The sequence below is a fragment of the Dermacentor andersoni genome, chromosome 7, assembly GCF_023375885.2.
Source record: "Dermacentor andersoni chromosome 7, qqDerAnde1_hic_scaffold, whole genome shotgun sequence".
Taxonomy (NCBI): domain Eukaryota; kingdom Metazoa; phylum Arthropoda; class Arachnida; order Ixodida; family Ixodidae; genus Dermacentor; species Dermacentor andersoni.
The window spans coordinates 178,872,350-178,898,267 of record NC_092820.1 but is presented as its reverse complement, the minus strand read 5'-3'; the positions used below and the strand labels follow the sequence as shown (position 1 = coordinate 178,898,267).

General features: G+C 51.2%; 1 protein-coding gene across 4 annotated transcripts in view; it reads right to left on the bottom strand.

Annotated features, from left to right (window-relative positions):
- Window positions 1–25,918, bottom strand: part of LOC126533276 (uncharacterized) — a 389,342-nt gene that overhangs the window by 151,547 nt on the left and 211,877 nt on the right. The gene's annotated exons all lie outside the window — the stretch shown is intronic.

Genomic DNA, 25,918 nt, shown 5'->3' with positions numbered 1-25,918 from the left:
ATGTCCATCTCAGCCTCAACATTGTTTATTCAATGTTGGCGACGAACAGCGCCGTGATCCCTTTCTGCGAACCATCATAGATCGGTTAAGCTCGCCAACTCCTGATCCTTACCTGCGTATCTTCTGTATTTCCGACGGCCTCATGTACGAACACAACTTGCGCCCTGCATGGTGCTGATCTACTGCTTGGCCGTACCGGGGCACCTTCAGCGCACCGCGCTTCAACAACTCCACGACGCGCCCAGCGCTGGGCCTCTCAGTGTTACTCGCACCTCTGACCGAGTCCGGCGCCGTTTCTTCTGGCCCGACCTCTACCACTCTGTGCGCCGGTATGTGACTGCTTGCGACCTGTGCCGACGCCGGAAACCCAGTACCATGGCTCTAGCTGGGCTTTTACAGCCCATCGATGTTCCCACAGAGGCTTTCTTTCGAGTGGGACTCGACCTAACTGGCCATTTCCCATTCTCAGCTGAGGCCAACAAATGGGTTACGGTTTCAACCGATTACGCCACGCGCTTCGCCATTACGCGAGCTCTGCCTATAAGTTGGGCCACTGACGTCGCGGATTTCCTCCTACACAAGGTCATACTGCACCACGGTGCTCCACGTCAGCTCCTCACGAATCGCGGGCGCTACTTCTTGTCAAAGGCCATTGCTGATATCCTCCGCCTATGCTCTACTGAGCATCAAATAACCACTGCTTACTATTCACAGCCTAACAGTCCCAGAGAGACTGAAAAGAACGCTGACCGACATACTTGCTATGTACGTTTCTCCATATCACCAGAACTGGGACGTCACTCTGCCATATGTCACCTTCGCGTACGCACCATGACACTGCAGGTTAGTCACCGTTTTATCTACTGTTTGGCCATGATTCCGTTTCGCCCTTGGACACTGTACTTCCACAAGTCACACAGTCGCACAACGCTTATGCCCACGATGCGATTTCTATGGCAGCACAGGCCCGTCACATTGCCCGCGCTCGCCTCACTGATTCACAGGCTTCCCAGAAGTCCCGTTACGGTACCCACCATAGGGACGTGCAGTATTTACCTGGCTTCCTCGTGCTCCTGTGGCCACTATCTCGTCGTGTGGGCCTATCGGAAAACCTTCTGTCGCAATATTCAGGTCTGTACCGAATCCTGCGACAGCTTTCGGATGTGACGTACGAGATTGCTTCCGAAGAGCCAGGCCTGTCGTCCGTACAGCGAAGAAACGATGTAGTTCATGTCTCTTGTTTAAAGCCCTACGTGCGTGCCTTTGCAGGGCCATAATCGCCTGTGCCGGGTCGACGCTCCAATCCGGGCGGCGTAGTGTCGCGATGCAGAACAGGGCTTGTTGTTGCTGGGACTCTTCGGCCGCCAAGTTCTAGTGTCAGCTGATGCCTTCTGCATTCGCCTTGCATAAAGAACATTCGTGTGTAGTGTCCTTTCTCGGACCATGTCAAAGGTCCGAGAAAGAACACTGCACTCCTTGGGCGAGAACCGACCTGGCACGCTGCAGGAGTGGCTCGACCCGCCATCGCACATCGGGTCCAAGGACTCATTCCAGCTTTGGCGTGCGTTTTTGAACTTCTTCAGGGAAAAGGAAGGGTCTGGCCGCCTCTTTGCAGAGCCGACCTCGGGACCACTCAAACTCGAGGAAGAAGAGAGCACTGGACCCCTTCCCCCATAGGGCACACCTTTTCTGCCGCAAGGCTTCGCCTATTAAATGCAGAAATAAAGCCGGTAAAAACAGGACATTCGTGCTTGTCTCCGCCTCGCAACAATATATATATATATATATATATATATATATATTGTTGCGTGTGGAAAGACACAGATTAAAGAGACTATATACAGGCTATTTACATTGGAGCCAGATCGCCAGGCCGACACTCGCTCGCGCCAAGGGCACAGACCCACTTCGTCGTCGTTCTCGCGGCGGCTCGTCCCTTGAGCATCGCTCGATGATGTCGTAATACTACCCCCCGGCGGCAAAAGCGCCGTCACGGTGCTGTTAAATATCCAAGGCGCGTGGAGAGTTGTAGGGTTTGAGTCGGGCGACGTGGACAATGTCACTGGTTGTCACAGCGGAGGACGTAGTGGGCGTGACTGGAGCGATTTCGTAGGCGACATCGGTTACTTGGCGAAGCACGCGATATGGGCCTGTGTAGCAGGAAAGCAGTTTTTCACAAAGGCCAACTTTACGCGATGGTGACCAAAGCAAAAGGAGGGTGCCGGGCACAAAATGGACATCACGGTGACGGAGGTCGTAGCGTTGCTTTTGTTTGCCTTGAGAGACTTGTAGACGAGTGCGCGCAAGTTGGCGAGCATGGTCAGCATGGGCGATAGCATCACGGGCATAAGCGCTAGTTGAAGCTGTGGTGGACGGAAACACAGTGTCCAGCGGTAGCGTCGGTTCACGGCCATACAAGAGGTAAAAAGGCGAAAAGCCAGCAGTTTCGAGACGGGAAAAGTTATACGCAAATGTAATGTAAGGTTGAGCCTGGTCCCAGTCACGGTGGTCGTCTGAAACGTATTTGGATAGCATGTCTGTAAGGTTGCGGTTCAAACGCTCAGTGAGGCCGTTCGTTTAAGGGTGGTAGGAGGTGGTAAATTTATGCTGTATTGAGCAGGCACGCATGATGTCGTGAATGACTTTGGCTCAGAACGTACGGCCACGGCCCGTTAGCAATTGACGCGGAGCACCATGAATCAATATGATATTATGCAGGAGGAAGTCCGCAACATCAGTTGCGCAACTGGTCGGAAGAGCGTTGGTTACGGCATAGCGGGTCGCGTAGTCTACCGCGACTGCAACCCACTTGTTTCCTGATGTAGATTCCGGAATTTTTTTTTTTTTCAGAATCAGAATCCACTTTATTTCCAACACACTAGTTGGGGGCCCCCAGGCAAAAAGCTGTTGTAGACAGCTTGACGGGATCTGGGGGCCTACAGAGAGCAGCAGGCAGTGGATTTCACAAATTCGAACAATTGTAAATACATACAGACATTATGAAGAAGAAATAAACTTGTTTCATACAGATGCAGCATACACATTATGACATTGCAGCATACAGATGCAGCATACAGATACAGACATTATGAAGAAGAAGAAATGAACTTGTTTCATACAGATGCACCATACAAGGTGGACACTATCACAGAATGCATAAACAGTGCAGGAAATGCAGCAGCCAGGGGAAAAGAGAAAAAGTTCATTGCTTCATCAGGTAATCACGCACCTCCGATTTAAACGTGCCGAATGGGGCACTGAAATTAATGTGATTTTTTAAGAGGTTGTATAGTGTTGGTATGCAGTAATCCAGCCTAGATCTACCGTAATTTGTACGTGTACGCGGCGCTGGTATTAGCCTGTTACGTATGTTGTAGTCATACGGGGAATGTTCTGTATAGTGTGGGAGTTTATTCTTATACATACAGAGAGATAGTTTATAGTCATATAACTTAGACGCTTTAAGCAAATTATGTTTAATGAATAGGGGACCAGTGGGTAATAGGCTGGGGTGTTCATTAAAGTTCTCAAAGATTCTTAATACCTTCTTTTGGAGCCGCTCCAGTTTGTTATAGTTGGTGGTTGTTGTAGTGCCCCAAACTAAAGTGCAATATGAAAGACGTGAGTAAAAATTAGCATAATATATTGCATTCTTTAGTCTGATTGGAATTAGTTCCCTCAGTCTGTAGAGGCAACCAACTGTTTTGCCTAATTCAATCGTGAGCTTAGTAACGTGCATGTTCAAAGACATTGTTTCTTCGAACCAAACCCCCAAAAACTTTTCAGATGCAACGCGTTGTAGGGCCATTCCTTGAAAGTTTAGGGTGAGTTCGAAATCGCTTTGTTTGTTGAGAGGTTTAAAAATAATATATTTAGTTTTTTTAATATTTAAGGTTAATCTGTTAGAATTCAACCACTGTTCAAGGTTAATTAGGTAATTGTTTATTGTTGTGTTTAGGTGGGCTAAAGTTGATGCGGAAAAGAAAATATTAGTATCATCAGCATACATGACCAGTTTGGGAGAATTAGGCACATCACATAAGTCATTGATATAAAGTATAAACAATAAGGGCCCTAGAATCGACCCCTGAGGCACGATGGAAGGGCTCGGCAGGGATGTCGAACGCCTGCAGGTAACCAGCGGGTAGCTGGGAAGGCTTCTTGCGTCGTTGGCAAAGTTCACAAGCGGCGACGTAACGTCGTACGGAACGGGCAAGGCCTGGCCAGAAAAAACGGCGACGTACACGATCATAGGTTCGAGATACGCCGAGGTGTCATGCCATTGGTGCGTCGTGAAGCTCTTGTAGAACGGTTGAGCGGAGGTGTTTAGGTATGACAAGTAGGAACTCCGAGCCGTCCCGATGAAGGTTACGACGGTACAGAGTACCGTCGCGGAGGACGAAGAGGTGTAGAGTAGCATCGGCCGGAGAGTGTTCCAAACGGTCGATGAGTGCTCTGACGTAGGCGTCACGACGTTGCTCGTCGGCGAAAAGAAGCATCTGCGACACAGAGAATACACAAGCAGCGCTGGTAATATTGGAGGAGTCAGGGTCGTCATCAGGGTAACGCGACAAACTGTCAGCGTCTTGGTGCAGGCGGCTAGACTTGTAGACCACGAAATATGAAAATTCTTGTAGCCTCAAAGCCCATCGACCAAGCCTGCCTGTAGGATCCTTTAGCGACGAGAGCCAGCAGAGAGCATGATGGTCAGTGACTACTGAAAAAGGGCGACCGTAAAGGTAAGGACGGAACTTCGTAACCGCCCAGACTACAGCAAGGCATTCGCGTCCCGTAATGGAATAGTTGCGCTCCGATGGTGTGAGGAGGCGGCTCGCATAAGCAATAACGCTATCCTGGCCACGCTGAGGCTGGGCTAAGACGGCACCTACGCCATGACCGCTGCCATCTGTACGCAATTCTGTAGGGGCATCAGGGTCGAAGTGGGCGAGAATGGGTGGTGAGGAGAGAAGAGTGACGAGACGAGAGAAGGCGGCGGCTTCTGCAGTGCCCCACGAGAATTGGACGCCTTTCTTCAAAAGATTAGTGAGGGGTCTAGCAATTGCCGCAAAATCTTGAACAAAACGACGAAAGTACGAGCATAGCCCGACAAAACTTCGAACGTCTGCGGCTGTCTTCGGAACCGGAAAGTCTCGGACAGCGCGAGTTTTGTCGGGATCAGGCTGTACTCCGGAAGCGTCAACGAGGTGGCCCAGAACAGTAACTTGGCGGTGGCCGAAACTATATTTGGACTAGTTAAGTTGCAGCTTCGCCTTTCGAAATACAGCAAGTATAGCTGTTAGACGCTCAAGGTGAGTATCGAACGTGGGCGAGAAGACGATGACGTCGTCGAGGTAGCAGAGACATGTGGACCATTTGAAACCACGGAGCATGGAGTCCATCATACGCTCAAAGGTGGCAGGGGCGTTGCATAATCCAAACGGCATTACTTTAGATTGGTGTAGGCCATCAGGTGTGATGAACGCGGTTTTTTCTCTGTCCATATCGTCAGCAGCAATCTGCCAGTATCCAGAACGATGATCAATGGAAGAGAAATAGCTGGAACCGTGGAGGCAGTCAAGGGCGTTAAAAAAATTAAATTAGGGGGTTTTACGTGCCAAAACCACTTTCTGATTATGAGGCACGCCGTAGTGGGGGACTCCGGAAATTTCGACCACCTGGAGTTCTTTAACGTGCACCTAAATCTAAGTACACGGGTGTTTTCGCATTTCGCCCCCATCGAAATGCGGCCGCCGTGGCCGGGATTCGATCCCGCGACCTCGTGCTCAGCAGCCTAACACCATAGCCACTGAGCAACCACGGCGGGTAGTCAAGGGCGTCGTCTATACGTGGGAGCGGGTAGACGTCCTTCTTAGTAATGTTGTTCAGATGACAGTAGTCTAGACAGAAGCGCCACGTGCCGTCCTTCTTCTTAACCAACACTACAGGTGACGCCCAGGGACTCGAAGAAGGCTCAATGATGTTTTTATCTAGCATGTTGTTCACTTCACTTTGAATTACTCGTCGTTCCGACGCAGAAACTCGATACGGTCGTCGGTGAATAGGAGTAGCATCGCCAGTAAGAATCCGATGCTTGTCCGTGAGCGTCTGGCCTAAAGGGCGATCGTCGAAGTCGAAAATATCTCTGTAGGACGATAATACTTGGTAAAGGTCTTCAGCCTGCGCAAAAGACAGGTCCGTCGCAACCATTTTCTGTATCTTGGGATCGGCGGCCGAGGCTGGCACGATGGGCCGGCTAACCTTGCAAGAAGCATCGGTCTATAAAGTTGCCACGTGATGGTCGCCGATGATGATGATGAAAAACGTTTATTTGCTCTATTTTGCAGTGATTTTTGCGGCTTCAGATGGAGTCTTCCATCTTCTCTCCGGGGTCGGTTCCCCTAGTCCAGGGCTCCGCTGAGGGTAGCTGCCCTGCGTGCACGCCTTACTAGTCCTTGTTGGACTTTCAGGATGTCGCTGGATAGCATCCTCTCCCACTGTTCCGCACTCGGGTTTTTTTATTATGGCTAGCCCGTCTATTTTCTGGCAAGCCCATGTGGTATGGTATAGGGTTGGTTTGTCTCCACACCATGGGCACTTGCTCTCGTACTGCGTGCCGAGACAATCAACGTTGACAAGGCAAATACCTTGCGGTAGAATTTGCTTTGCCAATCCAAAGTTAAAGATAAGCATGAAAGTGCGGTTCGCAGTAATAGTAAGTATACTGTGAGGCACGGTAACGTCATACTGTAGTGGAATGTCGGGCAGAGGAGTGACGAGGTACTCGCCATCAGGGACTGGTGGGGAAGACAAGAGTTCAATATAGGCTGTTGATTTTGGCGGAAGGCGAATAAAGCCGGTGGAGCGTAAGCGGCACTGGGGTGCGTCAGAAGGTTCTGCGAGAATCGGAAACTCAAGGCGAAGGGTACTGAAAGAACATTCAATAAGAGCAGAATGCGCGGAGAGAAAATCGAGGCCGGGAATGAGGTCGTGGGGGCAATGAGCAATCACGGTGAAGAGGACAGGAGTGTGGCGGCCGCCGATGCTAACACGTGCCGTACACATGCCGATGATAGGCACAGTACCGTCATCCGCAACGCGGGCGACGCGTGCCGACGCTAGGGTGAGGAGCTTGTTCAGTCGTCGCCGGAAGGCAGCACTCATAATAGAAAGATGTGCACCTGTATCGATGAGTGCCGTGACAGGATAGCCATCAACGTCGACGTCAAGAAGATTTTGGTTCGTGTGTAGCGTGAGCAGAGGATTTGAGGGCAAGGTGGACAACGCAGCTTCACCTCCAGAAGCTGCAGTGCCTAGTTTTCCGGCTGGATCCGGGAGGCGATAGGCGACGGAGAGAAGCGATGGGGTTGGGGCGACCGAGACTGAGGGCGTCGAGGTGAGGGCGAGCGGCTGTAGAGAAGGTTCGGGGCAGGAGCATCAGCGGCAATGGGTTCATGGCGGGTGGCATAGGGAACAGAAGGTCCAAAGGGGCGGGAATGAGCGGCGGTGTATGTCCGAGGAGGTGGTGGCCATCGGTTGCGGCAGTGACGAGCGACGTGGCCGATGCGACAGCAGTGAAAGCAGATCGGCCTGTCATCAGGGGTACGCCATTCGGCCGGGTTGCGGCGAGATGTGGCAGAAAAGGACTGCCGCGGACGAGGAGGGCTGCTAGAGAACTGGGGAACCGTGGGTGTAGACGATGAACACGCGGAGTTGAAGGCCACGTTCTCAAATTCCTGTCTGACGACGGCCTGAATCAGCGCAATCGTGGTTGCTGGTGGATCGGGAGGCGTCGCGGAGAAAGCTGGCAAACAGGCGGCCTCGAGCTCGCGGCGAACAATACGGGTTACGTCGTCACAGGGGGTGGTCTGACGCGGTCGACCCTCACATGTCGACGTAGCAGCAGTGTTGGGTAGCCGCGTGATGTGATGTGCGATACGGCGGCTCTTAGCTCGTGCAAGGCGACGGCATTCTTTGATGATGGCGTCGATAGTCGAGACGTGGCCGAAAACAAGCAAATTGAAAGCATCGTCGGCGATGCCTTTTAGCACATGCGACAGTTTATCTGCGTCAGACATAGTATCGTCAGCTTTGCGGCATAGAGCCAAGACGTCTAGGATGTATTAAATTTACGGCTCTGTAGATGTCTGAACACGAGACGCAAGAGCCTTTCTCGCGGCAGCCTTGCGCGCCCAATGGGGTCGCCGAACAGTTCCCGTAGCTTCTCTTTGAAGCTGTTCCAACTGTTTATCTCGTCGTCACGCGTTTGGTGCCACACGCGTGGGGTGCCGCCGAGATAAAAGATGACATTGGCGAGCATGATCGTTGGGTCCCACCTGTTATTAGCACTGGCGTGTTCATAGAGCTTGATCTATTCGTCAACGTCCTCTCCCTCCAGGTCAGAGAACACACCAGGGTCGCGATGTTGGGCAACCGTGATGATTGGAGCAGTCGGACAAGCAGAAGCCGTTGCAGAGGCGGTCTCGTCACCGGGAGGCATGGTGACAAGCTCGATGTACCGACCTCTCCGGAGTTCCGTGGTGACGACGGGGATCGCCGACCTCCACCAGAATGTCACGTGTGGAAAGACACAGATTAAAGAGGCTATATGCAGGCTATTTACACTGGAGCCAGATCGCCAGGCCGACACTCGCTCGCGCCAAGGGTATGGTATGGTATGGTATTCCTTATGCGATGGCGCACACCCACTGTGGGGGATGTGCGCCATCGCATAAGGATGTGCGCCAAGGGCACAGACCGACTTCGTCGTCGCTCTCGCGGCGGCTCGTCCCTTGAGCATCGCTCGATGATGTCGTAATAATATATATATATATTTGTCGCAGTACAACGCGGGCAGTAGACAGGGAGACGTTCAAGAGCCGCAGGACAACTTGTTCAACATACAAAAACAGGCCAGAGCCACGTCTTCTTCGATCTCGCCGAATCCCACTGACCCACTAGACGAAATCCGTTAATGTCCTTATCTTCGTTGTCGTCTGCATTGAAGAATAGACGCACGCGTCATTTGTCCCTCCCTAAGAGAGCATCGTCCCGATGCTAGACCAGAAGTGTCGCTTGCGGAATTAAGGGTCTCTCGCATAGTTATTCGCTGACATACGGCTTCATGCGGACAACGTGCACAAGTTCAGGACGGTGCGTGCGGCGCCGCGTACAATTGGGACTATCGGGGACGACCTCGTACGTGACGTCACTGAGTCGTCGCAATACTCGATATGGACCGAAGTATCGCCTTAACAGCTTCTCGGAGAGGCCTCGTTTTCGTATGGGTGTCCAAACCCACACTCTGTCGCCGACGTCATAGATTACTATTCGACGGTGAAGGTCATAGCGCCCTGCGTCGTAGTCTTGCTGCTGGCAGATCCGCAAGCGCGCGAGTTGCCGAGCCTCTTCTACGCGTTGCGTAAAGACAGCGGCGTCCATATCAGTGTCGTCAAAGTCATGTGGAAGCATAGCATCCAACATCGTTTGTACATCCCGCCCATGAACAAGGGTGAACGGAGTCATGCGCGTCGTCTCCTGTTTCGCCGTGTTATATGCAAAGGTGATATACGGTATGATGTCCCAATTTTTATATTCAACATCCACGTACATGGAGAGCATGTCTTCAATCGTTTTGTTTAGGCGTTCTGTTAATCCGTTGGTTTGTGGATGGTAGGCGGTTGATTTCCGATGCGCCGTTCGACTTAGCAGCAAGACGTGATCTAAAAGCGCAGCCGTGAATGCGGTTCCTCGGTCTGTTATTACGACGGTTGGTGCGCCGTGTCGCAACACAATGTGCTCAATGAAAAAGCGCGCCACCTCTTCCGCTGTGCTTCTCTGGATTGCCTTTGTTTCAGCGTAATGTGTGAGATAGTCGGTCGCTACTATAACAAAGCGATTCCCGGCAGTAGAAGTAGGAAGCGGACCCAATATATCCATTCCGACTTGGTCAAATGGTCTTCGAGGAACCTGGACGGGTTGCAGGAGGCCGGCTGGTTTCGACGGAGGCGACTTGCGCCTCTGGCAGTCGAGGCAAGTGCGGACGTGACGTTTCACGGTGGTGTAAAGTCTCGGCCAGTAGTACCTCTGCTTCACTCTGGCCAACGTTCTCGTGTAGCCTAAGTGACCAGAAGTCACCTCGTTGTGACAGGCTTGAAGTACTTCCGTACGAAGAGCTGCAGGAATGACGAGCAGATAGGGGGACCCGGTCGAAGAAAAGTTTCTTTTGTAGAGGACTTTGGCCCGCAAACAAAACGACAACAGGCCTCTTGCGAAAACTCTAGGCGGTTTCGCAGATCTGCCCTCTAAGTAATCGATTAGCTCAAGCAACTCAGGGTCGTCCCGTTGTTGTTGGGTGATGGTGGATGTGTCCAGAACACAAAGAAATGCCGAGTCTTCTTCGGGTGGAGCAGACGACTCTATCGGCGATCGAGACAGGCAGTCAGCATCCGTATGTCGTTTCCCCGACTTGTACTTGACAGTCATGTCAAACTCTTGCAGCCGTAGGCTCCAACGCGCCAGTCGTCCCGAAGGGTCTTTAAGGTTTGTCAACCAACACAGTGAATGGTGGTCGCTGATAACTGTGAAGTGGCGGCCATACAAATATGGGCGAAATTTCATAACAGCCCATACTACGGCGAGGCATTCCTTCTCAGTTGTGGAGTAATTGGCCTCTGTGCGTGAGAGTGTTCTGCTTGCATAGGCAAGTACTCTTTCTGTGCCCTCCTGCCACTGCACAAGAACAGCTCCCAAGCCAACATTGCTGGCATCAGTGTGGAGCAATGTAGGAGCGGTCTCATCAAAGTGAGCAAGCACTGGAGGTGTCTGGAGACGTTGCCGCAAGTCAGTGAATGCACCTTGCTCTACGTCGCCCCATACAAAAGCAACGTCGTCTCTCGTCAGGCGAGTTAACGGCGACGCAATGCGAGCAAAGTCCGCAATAAACCGCCGGTAATAGGCACAGAGGCCCAGAAAGCGCCTGACAGCCTTTTTATCGGTTGGTACTGGAAACTGTGCTACGGCCGTAATTTTCTCAGGATCTGGGCGAACACCTGCGTGGCTGACGACGTGACCGAGAAACTGTAGTTCCCCGAAGCCAAAGTGGCACTTCTCCGGCTTCAGGGTGAGGCCGGCGGACCGGATGGACTGCAGAACCGCTTCAAGCCGTTGGAGGTGTTCTTCAAAAGTTGCGGAGAACACGATGACGTCGTCCAGGTACACTAAGCAGGTTTTCCACTTCAGACCCGAAAGTACAGTATCCATGAGGCGTTGGAATGTAGCAGGGGCAGAGCACAAGCCGAAAGGCAAGACTTTAAATTCGTATAGGCCGTCTGGCGTCACAAAAGCAGTTTTTTCACGGTCTCTCGGATCTACCTCGATTTGCCAATATCCGCTTTTTAAGTCCATTGAAGAGAAGTAACGCGCGTGACGGAGCCTGTCGAGTGACTCATCTATACGGGGAAGCGGGCACACGTCTTTCTTTGTCACTTGATTTAGTTTTCGGTAGTCCACGCAGAAACGCAAGCTGCCGTCTTTTTTCTTAACTAGAACTACAGGGAATGCCCAGGGACTCGTTGACGGTTGAATCGCGTCGTCTTCCAGCATTTTTGTCACTTGTTGTTGTATGGCTTCACGTTCTCTGGGAGCCACACGATAAGGATTTTGGTGAATTGGTCTTGCCGTAACTTCTGTAATTATCCGATGCTTCGTTAGAGGCGTCCGTCCGACGCTGGACGTCGACGCAAAGCAGTCATTGAACTTCGACAATAGCGTGAGAAGCCGCTCTCGTTCGTGCTGCGACAAAGCAGTGCTGACGTCGAGTGCAGAAGCTGGGCCTTGCGTAGGTGCTTCTTCGAGTAGCGAACAGCAGCCTCGAACATCCGCAACACCATCAAAATAAGCCACAGCCGTGCCCTTTGGAAGGTACCGTCGCTCTGTGCTAAAATTGGTTAGTAACAAGTTAGTGCGCCCGTCGGTGACATTTACAATTCCTCGTGCGACCGAGATACCGTGAGTAAGCAACAACGTGGTTACTTGGTCGGCAACTCCCTCGCAATGAAACGGTGTGTCACATGCTACCGCAACAAGGGTGCATGATCGAGGTGGGATGACGTCGTCGTCTTCTGCTAGACGAAAGGAGTTGCGTTGCGGCGAGAAGCAATGGACTAAACCAGGGTTCTTATAAAACGTCACCATGCGGTCCGGAATGTTAATTACGGCGCCGTATTCTTTCAGGAAATCCATTCCAATAATCAAATCCTTACAGCACACAGGAAGAACGATGAAAGTGGCCACGAAAGAAGAATCGCGAATGCTAATTCTAGCAGTACATCTTCCAATAGGCATCAGTAATTGCCCGCCTGCCGTCCTTATGTGGGGTCCCGTCCATGGCGTCTTTACTTTCTTTAGACGGAGGACGAGTTCCTGACTCATTATAGAGAAGTCGGCACCAGTGTCGACTAACGCTGTCACCGGCTGTCCATTCACCAAAACATCAATGTCGGCGCTCACAATTTCTTCGGTGTCGGGGTTTATCGGCTTCACGTCGTTCTGCGGCGAGAGTGTCGGGGGCTTTTTATTGTCTTGCGGTGGGCCTGCAACCTTACCCCCAGAGGTCGCCGCCTTCAGTTTCCCCGGCGTGGGCTGGGCGACCTTCGTCCTCGGAGGTCAGCAAAAGAAGGTCAAAAGCGTGGCAGTTTGGGCGAGTTGGTATGTCATGACTGTTTTAGGCTTGTAGCGCAGCTCAGGAAGAGCAGCAAAAGTACGTCCAGCAGGGGAAGGCATCTGACGTGGAGGGGTTGGAGAGCGCGACCGACGGCCGAAATCGGACTGAACATGCGGCACAGATTCGTCTTTCGGGTGCGCTATTGGAGGTCCCTGAAAAGCAGTTTCGTCGGGGCGTAGCATGGAGTCGTCAGTTGCACGTCGACCATAGGACCACGGGCGAAAAGGTCGAAATGATGAGTCGCGATGCCAGCAATGACGCGAAATGTGGCCGACGCCTCCGCAGTGAAAACAGAGTGGGCGCCTATCGACGGTGCGCCATGCGTCGGTTCTCCGAAACTGCGGCCGCCCCGTGTGCGGCTGGTGGTATGACTGTAGCTGCGTGACGGGTGCGCACCTCGAAGCCTCCTCTTGCGGCGACGACCAAGGAGCGACTGTCGGAGGCTGGTGGTACGGCGGTGTGGTTGTAACGGGTGGTGGACATCGGACAGCGGCTGCGTAGGTCATGGCACGCTGGTGATCTTGCAAATCGGCTGCCGGTAACACCTGCCTGATTTCTTCACGCACCACTCCGGCGATTGACGCTACGGGTCTATCCACTGTCGGTGTCAGAATCTTTTGAATTTCTTCTCTGACGAGTTCTCTGATCAATTCCCGCAAGGGGTTCTGATACTCGCCAGTCACTGCGGCGGCATTGATTGTGGTGCTGGTGGACAGTCGATCGTACTGTCTGCATCTCTGATGAAGGGCCCGCTCAATAGCCGTAGCCTCCTTGATAAAGTCAGCGACGGTGACTGGTGGATTCCGCACAAGTCCCGCGAACAACTGCTCTTTTACACCTCGCATGAGGTAGCGCAACTTTCTTTCGTCAGTCATGTTCGGGTCGGCTCTACGAAAGAGGCGGGCCATGTCCTTGGCGAACATTGTTACCGACTCATTAGGTTGTTGTACGCGTAGCTCCATCATCTGCTGGGCACGGTCGCGTCGGTCGGCACTCGCAAATGTATCTGTGATTTTCTGACGAAAGTCATTCCATGTCGTTAGGCTAGCTTCGCGGTTTTCGTACCAAGTACGGCCGCTGTCGTCAAGGGCGAAATAGACGTGAGAGAGCTTTTGCTGCTCAGTCCACTGGTTAATCTGTGCGACGCGTTCATATTTGTCAAGCCAGTCTTCAATGTCTTCGAAGACTGCTCCGCGATAGCGATCGGGAACCAGAGGATGCAGAACGGTTACTTGCTGTGGACTGGAAAACCGGCTGCTTTGGGGTGCTTGCGTTGGGCTGGTTTCGGCCATTGCGAGATGTGTGCAGCTCCTGGACAGGGTTGGTTGAAGGGGGGAGAACTCCGGGGCAAGGCCTAGCAGTCGACGACTAAAGCGATGCACGGGTGTTGAAACTGGTGATAACGCGTCCGGGCTAGAGGAACGACTCCCAGAAGGACTCCCGAGCATCAGGCGCGGTCAGTACCCCGCACCTCCACCAGTGTCGCAGTACAACGCGGACAGTAGACAGGGAGACGTTCAAGAGCCGCAGGACAACTTGTTCAACATACAAAAACAGGCCAGAGCCACGTCTTCTTCGATCTCGCCGAATCCCACTGACCCACTAGACGAAATCCGTTAATGTCCCTATCTTCGTTGTCGTCTGCATTGAAGAATAGACGCACGCGTCAATATATATATATATATATATATATTGTCATATATATTGTCACGGTGCCACGAGAGGGACAAAGAAGACGATCACCAACAAGACGAAAGAGACGACGTAGTGAGGCTAATCTAACGTTCGGCGATACTAGTTGTACCGGCCATATCTTCTGCACAGTAAACACGGTCCCATTTAACCTTATATCTCTGCCTGCTTCATTTTTGGTGGAGATGCGGGGTATTGCACAAGACGGAACTCTGCAGCGGGCTTGTCCTCGGCCGTCCTACCATGCTGGCAGGCGACCAGGCCGCTGGGTTAGTCACGGCGTCAGCACCCGGCGCACCCGAGCCTTCAGCATCCCCGACACCCCAACCGTCAGTCGTCTTGACCCATCCGCGCGACCACGGCACCTTCTCTGGTAACGGCACCGACAAAGTCGACGATGAAGAATGGCTTGACATATACGAACGCGTCGCTGCACACAACCGATGGGACCCGACAGTGATGCTTGCAAATCCTCTCTTCAACCTCTAGAGCGCACCTGGTATGACACACACGAAGAGTTGACCAGCTGGGACGTATGCAAGCAAAAGCTTCGCGACCTCTTCGACAAGCTCGCTAATCGCAAGTGCGCCGCTGTGAAAGACCCATCCTGTCGGGCTCAGACAGCTACCGAGTCATACGTTGCGTACGTCCTTGATCCTTGATGTCCTAGCTCTTTGCCGCCGCGTCGATGCCGACATGCCCGAGGCTGACAAAGTGAGGCACATTCTGAAAGGCATCGCCGATGATGCGTTTAACTTGCTCGTTTCTAAAGACTGCTCGATGGTAGACGAAATTACCGTGAGTGCAGACGTTTCGAAGGCATAAAGAACCGTCGCATTGCCGGACAGTTCGTGCGGCTTCCCAACAACGCCGCTGCGTCGTCGTACGAAGGCGCTCATTGGGCCCTTCAATCGTCCACTCCAGTTAGCGTTGTCCTAATTGTGCGGCGCGAAATCGAGGCTGCGTCGCCATCTTACTTCGCGCGCCCTTCTGAGGATACGCAATCGACGATCTCCCTCATCCACGCAGTTGTCCGCGAAGAACTGGCCAACGCAGGAATTCAACCCTCGTGCTCCATAACACGCCCTATGGTTAGCCCTCTTCATCGACCTCCACCGACGTTTTGACGCTATCGAGATCCGGCATAATGGCGAACACCAGATGACAAGCCCATATGCTTCCATTGTAGCGTCGTGGGGCACATTTCCCGCTATTGCAGTTATCGTCAGCCCTCGTTTTCACGGTCCACGTTCTACTACCGCCACAATGGCAACCAGCACCAGCCATTTCATGCTCCAAATGAACCGACATACCATGACCGCGGCTCTTCTGCGTCCCTCAGACGCTCGAGCCGTTCGCCGTCGCCGCACGATCGTCGGTCCCGCTCGCCCCTGCCCCGTCGTTTTTCATCGCCTCACCCTTCTGTACGCTCATGCCTGGAAAACTGACGGATGCAGCTCCTGGAGGTGACGCTGCATTGGACTCTCGACCAGGAAATCATCTCCTTACCTTGCCGACAGATCAGAAGCTAATTGTCGTGGAAGTCGATGCCCTACCTGCCACTGCCCTGATCGACGCCGGCGCACACATCTCGGTCATGAGCACTGATCTCCGGAAGCGGCTCAAGAAAGGGCTCACTCCTGCCGAGTCCCGCGTCGTACGAGTCGCTGATGGGGGAATCGCTGTGCTAGGAATGTGTGGCGCTGGTGTCAGCGTCGCCGGTCGCCACACATCTGTATTGTTCCATATACTTGACCATTGCCTTCACGACGTGATCCGTGGTAGTTTTTTTATCTGCCCACTCAGCTATAATTGACGGCGCGGCTCGCGTAGTCGAGCTTGATTTCCCTGATGTTACCGACCTTACCAGCAGTGTACCGATTCAGCTCTGTTGCGCCGACTTTGTTCGTCTATCTCCGCAGGCACTGACCTTTATCACTGCTGTGCGCAAGCCCTGTGTACCGGATGGTGACTATGTCGTCACTCCCTGTGTCAGTGCCTTACTTTCGCACGGAGTATCGTTTCCTCACACCGTAGTGACCGTATCGACTAAAAAAACTTACCTTACGCTTCTGAATTTCGGCTTCTGCCCTCAGGTACTGCGCAAAGGGATCTCTCTCGACGCACTGTCGCCGTCGCACGAGTACTACCTTTCTTCCACCTCGCCTCTTCCGTCTTCCTCCAACTTTACCTCCGCATGCAATTCTCATTCCGCCATGTCGCCTGCAGCGCACGGCAACATCACCAAGATCATAGCCCTGGACCTTACTTCCGCGCAAACCGACGATCTTCGTCATCTGCTCACATCTTATTCCGACATTCTTGACCTTGATGGTCGGCCTTTAGGACAAACCTCCCTAGCTCAGCATCGCAAAAATACCGGCGATGCATCGCCTATTCACAGACGGCCCTATCGCGTGACACACGCCGAGCGCCGAGTTATACAACAGAAGGTTGATAAGATGCTTACCAAGGGCATTATTGAAGCCTCGTCGAGCCCGTGGGCTTCGTCTGTTGTCTTGGCAAATAAAGAAGGACAACAGCTGGCGATCTTTCATAGATTACCGCCATATAAACAAAATAACAAAGAAGGATGTCTATCCACTGCCACGCATAGACGACACATTGGATTTCCTACACGGTGCGACGTATTTTTCACCGATAGACCTGCGCTCCGGTTACTGGCAGATTGCCGTCGATGACATATACCGTGAGAATACCACATAAGTTACGCCAGAAGGCCTTTACGAGTTTCGAGTCATGCCATTCGGCTTGTACAACGCTCCAGCCACATTCGAGCGTATGATGGACGCGCTCTTGCACGGCTTTAAGTGGTCTATATGCCTTTGTTACCTCGATGACGTCATCGTGTTCTCGCCGGCCTTCGCGACACACCTGGAACGCCTTTGGTCTATTCTTTCCGTCTTCCGTGCTGCTGTGCTACAATTAAATTCTTCGAAGTGCCGCTTTGGTCGCCGCCAAATTACTATCCTCGGTCATCTCGTCGACGCATCTGGCGTTCGCCCCGATCCCGCAAAAGTTCGTGCTGTTCTGGATTTTCCTGTGCCGACCGGTGCCAATGACGTCAGCAGCTTTGTAGGCTGATGCTCTTATATCCGTCGATTTGTCAGAAATTTTGCGTACATTGCTCGCCCTCTGACTGAAATTCTGAAGAAAGGCGCCCCATTTTCAGGGGTCCTGACCAAGCTGCTGCCTTCCAACGCCTTATCACCCTGCTCACTACTCCGTCAATTCATGCTCACTTCGACCCATCTGCCCCAACAGAGGTCAGTACTGATGCTAGTGGCTATGGAACTGGCGCTGTTTTAGCTCAGTATGAACGTGGGCGTGACAAAGTTATTGCGTACGCAAGTCGCCTGCTTTCACACGCTGATCGCAATACAGAGCGCGAGTGCCTCGCGCTCGTATGCGCAGTGAGCTAATTCCAGCAGTACTTATGCGGTCAGCCTTTCACTGTGTACCGTGTACGAATATTACTTAGCATTAAAATATAAGCGTTGTATCCAAAATAACCAGCTTAGTTTTCTTGAATTACCCTGTCTCAGTCAAAATCTTTCAGAATACTCCTTTCGCAGAAAAGAAATTTGGCACATTCCCTTCTCCCGTACAATGTACGGGCAACAGATGCTCCGACATAGCCTGCCCACTGTTTTGAATAAATTATTGTCAAGGGGTATAATTCCTGAAACATGTTCACTTGTTGAGATGAGAAGTGCACTAATTCACTAATATGTTCTTTTTGAAAGCCGCGTTCATGTATTTTTTTTCGTATCCTGCTGCGATGTATCCTGCGTAATTTTATCTTGCTGCTATGCATTTCTGTGGTTTTCTTTTTTTTTTCTTACTATAATGCTGTGTTTTTTCTGTTTACGCTTTGTTCACAAACTCATGCATATACGAGATATTTTTGCCCTTGTTAAATAGCCAGAGTGTTACTATGACTTTTACACTTTACGTTTTCGCTGTATGCCTTGTACAGGGGGGCTCGGGCGTCCCTCAAGTGATTGTGTTCACTTTTTGCCCGGGCTTACCCGCATCGTTGATTTCTTTGGCGATGTAAATAAACTTCAACTTCAACTGCTATCACGGACCATCACGCTCTCTGTTGGCTCTCGACACTTAAGGATCTAACGGGTCGCCTAGGTCGTTGGGCACTACGTCTTCAAAAATTCACCTGCACAGTGGCCTACACAGTGGTGTACAAGTCCGGTAGGCTACACCAGGATGCCGATTGTTTGTCTCGGCACCCCTGTCGACGCTCCTAACTCCAGTGATGCAACTGCTGGAATATTAACGCTCTCCGCCTTTCACCACATCGGCGAGGAGCAAGCACGTGATACATCCTTGCGCGACCTCATCCGCCACCTCCGTTATGACCCGTCAGACCCCTCGCTTAGATTGTTTCTGGTTTTGGACGGCATATTATACCACCGAAATATGCGCAGAGAACTGCTGATAGTCGTTCCTTCTCATCTGCGGGCAACTCTACTCGCGCGACTCCATGATGTCCCCACCGCTGGCCACCTGGGTGTTTCCAGGACCTACGACCGTGTCCGGCGACGATTTTTCTGGCCTCAACTCTACCCTACCGTGCGACGTTAGGTCACTGCTTGCGAACCATGCCAAGGTTGTAAGAAGCCTGCTTTGCTTCCGGCTGGAACCTTCCAGCCACTTGACGTACCCACCGAACCGTTTTATCGTGTTGGCCCTGACCTGTTGGACTCTTTCCCTACCTCCAGAGCTGGCAATATGTACATCACCATGGCACCGGATTCTTCAACCCGCTATGCGGTCACACGAGCCATCCCGACCTGTTGTGCTCCCGACGTCGTAGACTTCCTGCTCCAAGACGTCATCTTACACCACGGAGCTCCTCGCCAGCTTCTCACAGACAGAGGCCGCTACTTTTAACGCGACAGCGTTAAGGAGCTCGTGTCACAGAAAAGCCGGTGTCGTCGGCATCAGTGTCGGCGGCGTTGGCCGTGAGCGATAAATCCCGGGAATCGAACCAGGGTCTCCGGAGTGTGAGACGGAGACGCTACCACTCAGCCACGAGTTCGATGCTTCATAGCGGTACAAAAGCGCCTCTAGTGAATGCGGTGTTGCCTTAGAAACGAACCGTAGAAAGTTATGCTGCGGTGTATATCGGTAATTATGAACATGTAATTTACAGAAGTCGCAGTTACACGAGTAGCGAAGTGCGTTTCCGCTTCATTTCTTCTGCGCTTTCCGCACACGCAGAGCCATCTTGCGGCAAACACAGAAGACCCTCCTCTCAATGTACGGCGCTGCCCCGACAGGTGGCGTGCCACGCGCGCATTGGGGCTGTGCGGGGACCGGTGCGAGGCGCGTCGCGGCCCGGACTCCCTCTCCCCTGACGACGCTTCGCCGTGCTCCCTTACGGGTTGCAGAATCAAGCGTCCTTCCGTTCTTTAGATCACTATCTGTCTATCTCTCTGCCCGTGCCGATCACGACGTTTGGCTGGCGTACATCGTTTCCCCCTCCGAGACACCGAGTTCTTTGGTTCGCTCCGCTTGCTCAGGCGCACGTTTCGTTGCCACGGAACGCTGCGTAAGTGATGCGGGGCGCCTCGTAAGTGATCGCTGCGCCGTAGCGCATTGTCTTACACCCCTTCGCGGGTCGACGGGAACGCTGTCACGTTCCACTCTTGAAGGCGAAGCTTAAGCGTCCTCCAATTTTTTGTTGGTCTGCTGGACAGCAGGTTATCGGAGCAACTCTGCCGTACTTCTGACTTGACGCTCGATAAAACGCTTCTGCATGCACGGCTGCACGAAGATGCGGAACGAGAAAAACGTGAACGAGAAAGCCAGTAATCAGGGCCAGCCGCCGTTGATGTAGAGAAACACAGGCCAACGAGAAGGTCGTCACGTAATCAAGCGTCGGCAGCAAGAGAAACGCTCCTCGCCGGCGCGCATAGATCGTGCATGGGCAACGTCCATTTGTGCATGGGCAACGTCCATGCACAAATCGTAGGGAACTATTGAAGATGCTTGTGAGAACAGGGAACAAGTATGATTCCACACGTCTTCACCCTTTCAGACACCACTTTATCCCGTTGATGAAAAACTTGCTTTCGCTACATCGCTTGCATCTTCAGAATCATAGAAAGTGTACAGCTGCAGAAAAGATTAAAAATTTTCAATTGTTTCGTGAGTTTTGTCAAGTTTACAGAATTTCGACTCCATGCGGAAACTCGCTACGAGAACATAAAATATAAGAACATAAACTATGTCGTTTTTCTAAAAGCTTGAAAAGCACTTCTCCATCCACTTTAAAATTATGCCTGATGCATGACACTGTGAGAAACAATGAAAGAAGTGGACCCGCTGCATAAAACATACTGACACAGAGTAAAAACACTCAACCTTCCCACTCATTTTGCTCAAACATTCTGGACGTTATTCACAATTGCAGCACTGTCCCAATAAAAAAGTGTTTCATGATGTATGCAACACACTTTAAATATAATTACTTTCATCAGTGTTCTTACTGATGATGCACTATCCTGCTGTACACAAGTGTGCAGACAGCGTCTCAAAATGTTAAGCAGTGCGGAAGGAATGCCATCAGCACCACAAGAAAGGGGAGGTTTGAGGCCCCTCATACGCTTGAAAACAAGGTCTTCATTGACTGATGGCGTACACACCGTGCCAGACTGAGAAGGAAGGTTACTTGAAGCATATTTTAGACCATATACAGAACATAAATGTTCTGCAAAGTCATCAGCAGTGTTCGAGACATCACCATTTTCATTAAGAAGTAATACATCAATGGCGCTCTCTTTAGAAGAGGGAAAGCGCACGAAGCTCCAGAAATATTTTGAATTACGTGTCATGCTGGTTCCAACACATTCGATGTGGTCGTAGTGATCATTCTAATAATAATAATAATAATAATAATAATAATAATAATAATAATAATAATAATAATAATAATAGTAATAGTAACTTAGTGGTAACATGGCACTCTAGACAGCTCGCAGGACTAAAGCCCAGGATGCGAAGCATACTAGCCTTCATTTTAGTTGTTGAACCACTGTTTAGCCTGGTGAACTGCTGTTGCTTGGCTATATTTGGTTCGGCTAGACGAAGAAACAACTCATGCGTTACTCTGCTTCGCCTTCAAGAGTGGAACGCGACAGCGTTCCCGTCGACCCACCAAGGGGTGTAAGACAATGGGCTACGGCGCAGCGACTACGCGCCCCGCATTGGACGCGGTGAGCGTCGAACAACGCAGCGTTCGGCGCGGCAACGAAATGTGCGCCTGAGCAAGCGACGCACGCCTGAGCCTTCGAAACAGCTCGTTTCTAAGGCAACACGCATTCACTAGAGGCGCTTTTGTACCGCCTTGAAGCATCGTACTCGTGGCTCAGTGGTAGCGTCTCCGTCTCACACTCCGGAGACCCTGGTTCGATTCCCACCCAGCCCATCTTGCAAGAGTTAAGCCAAAGCCACCTAGAAAATCAGTCTCTGTAGCACGCCGCAACCTTCGCTTCTCATTCCAACGAGCAGCTCTGTCTCCAGGAGGCATCTCACCTCGTGAGTGTCTAGCAGAGGCAAGCGCAGCTGCTTATATACCGCCGCGACGCCGCGAGCGACGGCGCGAGTTGGAGCAACACCCTCTGAATATTCTTTGAGAGGGTGTTGGTTGGAGCCCCGTTTCTCCTCTGTGACGTCACGGTGTCACGTGGTATTGAAGGCGACACCGCCGCGCCTGAGGAGCTGGGTTGAGCTCTCGTAATATGCTTGCGGTGTAATACGAAGTTGCGGTGTCGGGCCGTACAGGCGTGGTGGGGCTCAGGCTGTGCTGACCGCTTGTTCAGACAGACAGAAGAAGAAAGATGAGTACGTACATGAGTACAGATGAGATTAGTACGATGAGTACAGATGAGATGAGTACGTTGGCACAGGGACGCGAGTACGTCACCGTCCACCTTGGAGCACAGTGGCCGCGGGAAAACGGCGTTCGGATTAGAATTTCAGACCTTTCCGCGGCGCGTAGCGATGTAATTCTTTGCAAACACGATCGTTGACACGCATTGTACGCTCTGCGCTTGTCAACTCGAAATGGCCAGACTTGGTGACTTTAAGCACAACGACTGCACAAGGTACTGATGACACCTTTTCACCTTCCCCGCAATGAATTCGCACCATCTGCTTTCTCCATAAACAAAGAAAAAATCCAAGGCCAATTACAGTTCCACTGACTCAGTGCTGCTTCTCGGGCAGTCATCGAAGCAATCCTGATATATGCGGCTGCATGCATAGGTCTTGCATGATGCAGGTCCTCCTATGCATTGCACACGGTGCACATATTGCAAACAGATCATTTCTTTTTGCAGTGCTCATGTATAAGGACACACTGACTCAAACATGACTGCGTTGTGCTATGTTTCCTTCAGTGTGTCAGCGTTCTTGAGTGCTGCACGAGCGATTTAACCCCAACTAGCCCATGAAGAAAGTGAGTGAAGGAGTACGGTGAACTTGTAGTGAATTGGATTCACATGCCGAATGGAAGAACGCACCGTCAACTGAAACGGAGGGCGTGGCTGATGACGTACATACTTCCCATTGTTCGGCTACTAGTATCTTTCGCTTTCGAAAGTTATCTTTGCCACTGGAAACAGCGCAGAGTTCGCCCGTAAAACTTGAGTCACCTGAGACCACACGAAACGCCGCGTTCACCGGCCAAGTTCCACGCGGTTCGTTGACCACATCACACACCACACGAAGTCAGGAGTGCCATATTTTAAGCCGCTACAGCGCCAAACCGAACTGAAAGTTCATTTCCTTCGACAGAGTCTTTCAGCTGGGCTCCTTCACTCGCCAGTTACGAACCCGATGGACGCGCTACACCTACGCGTAACGTAAAGAACATCGGCGGTAGGTGAGTGCTGATTATCCAAACTGCGGCGTTCGGAAGCATGTTTCCATTCGTTTACAGCACTACAAAATTCACATGCACCAAGCACTGACGTTGCGGTAATCGTGATTCGGTTGGATGTTTTAGCAGACGATTGCACCGACACTGGCGGAATTCAGTGGTCAGGTTGGATTCGCCGGCGTCGATCGAAGTTGGTTCGGATCCACGTCGCACTGCCATAACCCACGGTCGTCGGTCGTGTCGTTATCGGCCTACGATTACAACACTGTCTTTCAGGAACACTGTCGAGCGCATCGTGCGTCCAAAGAACTCGTACGATCGTTGGGGTCGGCGTCTTCGCATCGGCGGACATCATAGGCATAGAAGGAGTGGTTGACGCCGGAGACGCATAGCAGTCTATGATTGGTGCGCGCCCGCGATGTGTCACCACGCGTAGGCGAACTTCTAGCATCGGCCATAGAGTTTCCTATACTATACCAGAGGGAACTCTGGCGTTGCAATCATTGTCCTACCATGGAAATGATGGGAAGTACATGGATTTGTCTTATCTTCGTGCTTGTGGACTCGGACGTTCTTGTGGCTTTGTATACTACGCTATATAAATCTCATTGCCGTAAACTTCAGAGCAATCTATACTCTTCGAAGTGCAGAAGACGCCGCGAACACGCGCAATTACTACCAATTGCAACGATTGAGCTTGTCGAGGTGGCCAAATCGAAACGCGCCAAGAGTCTGAAGGCGTCTGATGTCCGCGATAAGTTCGTAAGGGCGTTTCACATCGCTTGTCGACACATACGCACGTGGCTCAATATCCGGCTTCTGTGCGAGAGGTCCTGTGCTTCAATCCTGCCGTCGGACAATTTTAATAATGTTTACTTAATTACTTATTGCACAGTTCATTGTTGAAAATTACGAGTTTACAAAGTCGCAAAGCCAGAAGGAATAAATCTAGGCAAATTCATGTACTTCCCATGCTGGCACAACCGCTCCCATTGCAGCTCCTGTAGACACTGGCGCCAGAGTTCCCCTGGTAATTAAAGTTAAAGGTAACTAAAGTTAAAGTAATTAAAGTTCATTAATGTTCTCGGATGTTACGTCTCTACGCTTTTTAAGTCGCTTGAGTCTACGTTTAATATGGATAATATTCCTAGAGATCCATGGGTTTTTACGCTTCTTACGTACCTTCCTGAATGGGACATATTGTTCAATTGAGAATATGACCGCCTTTTTAAATTGTGCCCACAAGGCATGAACATCATCATGCGCACTGTGGTTTAGTGCAGTGTCTAAGTAATCTGTGATAGATGTATCATCAGCGCGGTCAAAGTCATTAATGCACACTGAATGCGTACTTGAGTGCCCTGGAGACCTTCGATAAGACCAAGAAAAAACAATAAGCTGTGGTCTGACACACCAGGTTCAGTACTAATAACAATTAAAAACATATCACTTACAAAAAATAAGTCCAAGACAGCACTGTTGCGCATAGGTTCACAGACAATGTGATCAAGGTTCAGAGCTAACATTGTGTCTAAAATACCATAACTCGATTTAGATTGCCCGTAAATTAATTTATCCCATTTAATAGCTGGAAGGTTGAAATCTCCTGTAATAATTACGTGTCGTGGGTGGTATTTTTAGTGAGCTTGGTCACGGTTTAGCGTTCACCCCGGAGCAACCAAAAGAGGATGAACTACAATACCTTGACCTTAGACTACGTTTTATAGACGATCATGTCTGTTGGGAATACTTTCCTCGTTCGGCCAAGCCCCTGTTGAACTTCACCTCAGGTCGTTCTAAAGTAGTAAAAAATTCTATTTGCATCTCCGTACTTCGCGCCGTCCTGGTAAAGACATGTGAGCATGCAATGAGCGATGCCTTTGCACGTCAGGTAGTCAGGTTGCAGGAAGCTGGGTACCCGGATAGCTTAATAACGGGCAGCTCTGAGAAATTGATTAAATGGGTAAAGAACCCGAGCAGGCAGGAGGCCGAAGGAAATAGCAGGAAGAAGAATGTGGTAGTTGTACCCTACGCACATCGCCTATCTCATGGTCTGAAGAACGTTGCAGGTCATTATGGGGTGCAGGTTGTCTTTTCGGCTCCGGGAAAACTGGGTGCTACTTGTCAGGCGGTCGAAAGGAGAGAAAGTGGAGCAGAACGTAATCATAACGTAAGGTGCAATGTGAAACATGTTAACAGGTATGTAGGCTGCACTACCAATGTGGTATACTCTTTACCGCTCAAGTGTGGGCGAGTGTGCATAGGGCAAACCGGCCGGTGCATAAATGTAAGACTTAGGGAACATGAATTGTCCCAGGACAAGAATGATTATGCGCATGTGTCTGCCCATTACCGGCAATGTAAGTGTAAGCCTCTGCTCAAAGAGACAACAATTTTGTTTCAGCACACTGATGCATCCACCAGATTAGTTGTGGAAGCCGCCCACATTCAGCGAAAGGGCACGTGGTGCATTAGCCAGCCTTCGATCGCGCTTTCACAGCAAGAATTAACGTATCTGGATAGCTCGATACGGTAATATATGCCCTGTATACACGTGGCCCGGTTCTGCGTTCTTCGAG